Genomic DNA, 7142 nt, shown 5'->3' with positions numbered 1-7142 from the left:
TCTTGTGTTGATTTTTTTTATTCAACATGGTTTCTCCCAACCAGAAGCAGGAGAAGAAATTGTGGACATTATGTTCTATTCCTATTCAGAGTAACAACATTAATAATAAGCCATATAAAGGAAGAACAAAATCTGATAAAATAGAAGCAATGTGCTGTTTGCCCCCCCCAAATCCATAAATTAACATATTTTAAATTTTCAAAATTGGGGATTTGTTTTATAATGAACTAAATTTGCAAAATAATGTTCAATTTATAGAAAATATTAACCTAAGGCAATTGTATGGTTGATTTAATGAACACTGGCTAACCCTTAAATTGAGTATTAAGGCTTGTAAGAAATTCACCTGTCCTGAAAATCTACTTGCCATCTTCTTAGAACTATAACATACAACTTGAGCATCCATCTGGCTGCATCTTAAAATAATGTTTGATTGAATACATCACCGTTGAATCCCAAATGGTATAAAAATAAAAACAGGCTCTTGTCTAATGACTTTCCACATAATTGATCTTTCTATCACCTTGTTCCTTGAGGAGCTATTCTCAATTTTTTATCTAGTGATACTTTCACTTCTGTGTTGCTTTCACAACCCACATGTGTATCTTTGATGACTGTGCTGTAACAAAATACAAGGAATGGGCTTGGAAGCATTATTGTTGTCAAAAATATTCCTTAATTGTGTTTCTGGAGTGGTAAGTGTTTCTATTCTGCCTAATAGCTGTAATTAGCAGGTAAAAAATGAATGTTTTCTTAATCGTTCAATAGTTAAAATCTGCCAAGAGGAAATAACTGAATTCGTTAAATACATCATTTTCATCCTCAAAAATGTAAAGTGATAAATCCAGGTGTTCAGTTAAAGACTGAGAATTAAAATAGAACAACATAACTTTCTTATTCTGTGCACTGTTGTAGACATTCCCTAAGTGAGCATCTTTTTCTTTTTCAGTTAAATTTTTTGTAAATTTTTGTTTGTTTTTTTCATTTATTTTAGGTCAACCTTTAATATATGAAAATGAAACTCTATTAAGACAGATCACACATAGACAAATGAAAAATTACTGTTCTGTCATTTATTGGCTTATAGGTAAATACAAGGTCTACAGAGCCAGATTCTCTGGCATGAAATCGTAAACTTAAGCACTTACTAGTGTTGTGATCTTAGGTAAGAGTATTTAACCTTGTCTTTCAGTTTTGTCATTTGTAAAATAGGGATGAAAATCACATGTACCTCATAAAGTTTGAACTAATTGAGTTAAAACATACATATATATATATATATATATATATATATACACACATATACATACACTTATAACACATTTACATTGCTTGGCAACTAATAAATGCTTAATATATATTAGCTAAAAATGTGAAAAGTGAAAGTGTTAGTTGTTAGTCGAGTCTGACTCTTTGTGACCCCATGGACTCTAGCCTGCCAGGCTCCTCTGTTCATGAAATTTTCCAGGCAAGAATACTGGAGCTGGTTGCCATTTCCTACTCCAGGAGATCTTTCCCAAGAATTGAAACTGTCTCTCCTACATCTCCTGTATTGGCAGGTGGGTTCTTGACTGCTGAGCCACCTGGGAAATCTGGGGCTTAACTACATCTATGACTAAATCTAACTCTTCAAGTTTACACACACACACACACACACACACACACACAATGAAACTGGATATGATTGGAAAGAACACATAACTACACACCTTCATTCAACTATAAATTCTCGAATAAGAAGAGCAAATAAACCTTTAATGCTTTGTAAAACTCTTACTTTATTTCATTCTTCCACTCATATATTCTCCTTTTTCTTCGTGTCATTAGTATGTGTCCTCTCAACTCAGTCTCAGAGGTTGACTTCGATTACTACTTCACTGTGCCGACTGAAGCTGTCAGGAGAAAACTCCACAGACTCCCACTCCTAGTCTTGCCATCTACAGGTATCTACACCTACACAATCTGCCTTCCCATCTGTTACCACAGATGATCCATGAGTACTAATTTATGTCCAAAGGAAATTCTTCTACTTGTGAGCTAGAGTACATCTTGCCTTATCTGCTTAAGGATATTGCTCCAGTAGCTGTCTCCAACTTTGTCTTATATCATTAGTTTGTTTTTCTTATTTGTTGAATAATTCCTATAAGCACAAAATTTTCTATTACTCCTTATTTAAAAAAAAAAAAGGCACAGCTATAGAGATAGTAAAAGGATTTGTGGTTGTTAAAGATTTGTAGTAGAGATGACTACATGGAACACAGGAAATTTTTCGGGCAGTAAAAAATACTCTGTATGATACTTTAATGATGCATGTATGTCATTATACATTTGTCCAAACCCATAGAATCTACATGAGTGAACTCTTATGAACTTTGGGTGATTGTGGTGTGTCATTTTAGGTTTATCAGTCATAGAAAATGCACAAATCTTAGTGTTTATTAATAATTTGGTGAGTTTGATAAATGTACAACCTTGTCAAGATACATGACATTTTCATCATTTCAGAAATTTTCAATTGTCTCGACTCAATATCCACTCACTTCTCTGATTTTTTCACTATAGATTAGTTTTGAATTAGTTTTCTAGAAGTTTATATAAACAGAATCAAGAATGTACTCTTCTGTATTCAACATCTTTTCCTCAACATGTCTTTGAGATTACTTATATAATCATGTTGTTTTATGTGTGAGTAATTTGTTCATTTTTGTTGCTGGATAGTATTCCATAATATAATCACACCACAGTCCATTTGTTCATGTCTTTTTCTGTTTATGGTCATTTGGGTTGTTTTTATTAGGTTTTGGCTATGGACATTCCTATGTGTATTTTGTACAGGTATTTTTTTTTGTTGTTGTAAACATACATCTTCATTTCTTTTGGATAAATATCTAGGATTAGAATTTCTGGGACATAACATAGGTATATGTTTAACTTTTAAAGAAACTGCAGTTTTTCAAAGATTTTTTAGTTATTTTACTTTCACCAGAAATGTATGAGAGTTTGTGTACTTCTCATTCTTGACAATTCTTGAGTTCTTGGTCTTTTAAAATTTTTTAAATAAAGTTAGCCTTAGTCCCTTGGACTGCTAGGAGATCCAACCAGTCCATCCTGAAGGAGATCAGTCCTAGGTGTTCATTGGAAGGACTGATGTTGAAGCTGAGACTTCAATACTTTGGCCACCTGATGTGAAGAGCTGACTCATTTGAAAAGACCCTGATCCTGGGAAAGATTGAGGGCAGGAGGAGAAGGGGATGATAAAGGATGAGATGGTTGGATGGCATCACTGACTCAATGGACATGAGTTTGGGTGAACTCTGGGAGTTGGTGATGGACAGGGAGACATGGCATGCTGCGGTTCATGGGGTCAGAAAGAGTCAGACACAACTGAGCGACTGCGTTTTAGTGGGTGTATAGTAAATTTAATTTAAATTTCTATGATTAAAAACATTGAACATTTTTTTCATAGGATTATTTAGCATTCATATACCTTACCTTGTAAAGTGTCTGTAGTGGGTTTCCTGCTTTTTATTGGATTATTTGCTTTAAACATCACATTTTAGAATTATTTTATGCATTTTGGATATAACAATTTGATCAGATATATATTTGCCATGTTTTCTCCCCATCTGTGGTTGCTACTTCAATTGGTATAGTGTCCTATGATTAACAGGTTCTTAAGAATTTTGATGGCTAATTTTCTTCCTTTTCAAATCATTATTTTCCTGTGTCCTATTAAAGATATATTTACCTACTCTCATGTCATAAATATATTTCCACATCATTTCATCTAGGGCATTATAATTTTAGCTTTTATGTTTAGAACTGTAGTACATGTGTTTTTGATGTGAATCATGTTTAGTTTTTATTGAATTTGTTGCAGTATTTTTTTGTTGTTGTTTATTTTTGGTTGTGCTGGGTCTTTGTTGCTGCTCAGGCTTTTCTGCAGTTGTGACAAGCTGGGGCTACTCTCCAGTTACAGTTTGGGGGCTTCTCACTACAGTGGCTTCTGTTGTCACAGACCACAGGCTCTAGAGTGCAGGCTGAATAGTTGTGGCACCCTGGCTTAGTTGCTCTGTGGCATGTGTGATTTTCTGGAATTAGGGATTGAACCTGTGTCTCCTGCATTCACAGGCAGATTCTTTATCACTTAGCCACCAGGGAAACCTTTGTTTCTATGTTTTATATTTTTACTTTTTGGCCTCAAGTCATGTGGATCTTAGCTCTTGGACCAGAGATCGAACCTCCCCACCGGCTGCATTTGAAGGCGAACTCTTTATCAGTAGACTGTCCGGGAAGTCCCTGTAGTACTCCTTAAATTTATGTTTCTGAATTTGATATGAGTTGAATCAAGATCTTTGTCCACTCTCCCCAAATATTGATATCTAATTGTTTCAGCATCGTTTGTTTTAAAGATTTTGTGTCCACACACTGCTGAATTACTTTGATTCAATTGGAATTTTAAATATAGGTCCATTTCTGGTCACTTTTCTGTTCTATTGATCTGTTTGCCTCTCTTTAGGTCATGCCTTTGTCTTTATTATAGTGCTACACTAAACTTTAAATCCATGTCATTAGTCCTCTAACTTTGCCCTTTATTTTCTTTTCCAAAATTGTTTAGGTCATTGTAAGCCCTTCATATTTTCATTTAAATTTTAGAATTAGCTTGTCAAGTTTCACAGAACAGCTAGTATTATTGGGTGGATTTGTATTGCATTTTGGCATGATTTGTGTTTTTAACTATAGTGAGTCTTCTAATACATAAAAAGATACATCTCTACTTTTCTTTTTGTCTTAGCAGTATGTTCAGTGAAAAGTTTTTATATTTTTGAAAGAAAATTATCCAAGTGTATTATATGACAATGTTAATACAACTCAAAATTTTTCTAATTTTCTGCAATTATATAAAAATATAATTGATTATTTTTTACATGGACTATACCTGGAAGCTTGCTATCTTACTTATTAGTTGAGGTAATTGATTTGGAAATTAGAAGAATTATCTGCACAGGCAGTTATGTCATTTTCAAATATGGAGACAGTTTTCTTTCTTCCTTTCTGATCTTTTATTTATTTTTTATCATCTCATTTCATTGCCTGGAACCCATAGTATATGTGACATGTATGCAGTGTTATTTATCTTTAGGAGGGAAAATTCAATACTTCATCATGATATATGATCTTAGCTGCATTTTTAAATAACTTTTTGCAGAGTGAATGAATTATTTTTTAGTCCTCTTTTTCATCATGAATGTAAGTTGAGAGGGTTTTTCTGTGACTATTGAGATAAATGTAAATTTTCTCCTTTATTCCATTAATATCTTGTATTATATGATATTAAAATGTTAAACTAAATTTGAATTCTAGAAATAAACCCAATTTGATCATGATATGCTTTCTTTTTAAATTTAGAAATCAATATGCATCTTAGTTTTTTTTCAATCTGTATAATCTTTTATTAAATTGTATTTATCAAATTTTTGTATAAGGGTAATGATGGCCACATAAATTGTGAAGTGTTTCTTCATCTACAGTCTTTAAACATGTTTTCTGTATGAAGTTGTAGTATTTGTTTTTTGCAAGTTTGATAGAATTCACCAGTGGACTGCTATGAGGTTTGTGGAAAGATTTCTTTAATTAATTCAAGTTCTATGGTATTTAAAATGATACTAAAATCTTCTGTATCAACTTATGTCATTTTTGGTAAGTAGGTTTTCTACAGAATTTGTCCATTTTATCTGTGTAATCTAGTTTACTGGTATAAAGTTGATCCTGATAGTCTCTTAGTTTAAGTCCAAAGAATCTATAAAAATATTCTTCTTACATTCTGAATTTTGATAATTTTATCTTTCTGTCCTTTCTCCTAATTGGTTTATAAGGTTAACTGTGTTTATTTCATTCTCATCAAATATTCTCCATACTATTTCTAATTATATTTTATAATTTTGTGTTTAAATCTTCAAGTACTATATTTATTATACAGTTATACTTAAGGCTAAGTCAAATATACTATATGTCATGGCAACAAAAGCTAATTATAATAATATGTTTCTTGTTCAAGATTTGAAAACTAATAATTGTTCACCTGTTTTTAGAATTTATGCATTTAAACAGATGTCTTCCTTACAGTGTTAATATTTATTAACAAATGATAATATTTCTACATTTTAATTTAGCAAAGAAACTTGAGCTCACATTACATATTCATATGGATATATTTCTGCCTAAAATATAAATTATTTTTTAAGTTGATGTAATTTGTAATTAAACCTTATATAGAAGGCAGTTCATTGATAAGCTAATTATCTATTCCTACAAAGCATATTTATTTTATTTTATTCATAAGTTTTGTGTTTTAAGGTAGTAAAGGGAAGACTTCCATTCATATCTCAGCCTATACTGAGCCATGCATAGTCATTATTAAAATGAAGTTTTTATAAAACCTTTTTTTCAACTCCTTGTTTTAGTATTAAAGCATCTATTGTTACTTAATATGGAATTCTAATGTAAAAAGAAAGTTCATGAAAAAAAAAAACTGTAATCTAGATGTTTGGAGATAGAGCAATGGACATATTTTGCTTAGTATTTTTGAAAGGCAAATTGTTACACTTAATATTACATGTCTGAAAATTACTTTGAAGCTGCAAAGGAAAAATGCCTAAAGGAAATTAATGATTAATTGTGGAGATTTATATGTGCTATTCCATTTAATCATAAGCTAAGAAAGAAATAAGAACAAGGAGGTTATAAGTCCGAAATGGAAGAAGGCTCTATGGGCCTAAAGCCATTATTCTAGAAAATAAATCCTGCCACACATCACAGGGAATGAACACAGTAAATTTCAGGATTTGGAAAATGTTTCTTGTGGGAGAAAATCCCATTAAAGTAGATATGAATTACTTCAAAAGAAGGTCCATGGCAGTGTCAACTGCCTTTAACATGAAGAATACTTCCCTCCTCATTTCATTACGTTTATATCAAATTCTGTGATTTTTGTTTATGATCAATAAGCAATTTGTTCTAAGAACACTGAAAAGTTACAGCCTGGTTTGCTCAAAGTAATGATGATTTACTGGAATGTGAGTCATCCCTATTTAATTCAGCATATTGAGTCATCAATTATCAGAGGCCCTGATGGGTTTGTT

This window comes from Odocoileus virginianus, chromosome 3, assembly GCF_023699985.2.
Source record: "Odocoileus virginianus isolate 20LAN1187 ecotype Illinois chromosome 3, Ovbor_1.2, whole genome shotgun sequence".
NCBI lineage: Eukaryota > Metazoa > Chordata > Mammalia > Artiodactyla > Cervidae > Odocoileus > Odocoileus virginianus.
This window is presented reverse-complemented; position numbering follows the sequence as displayed.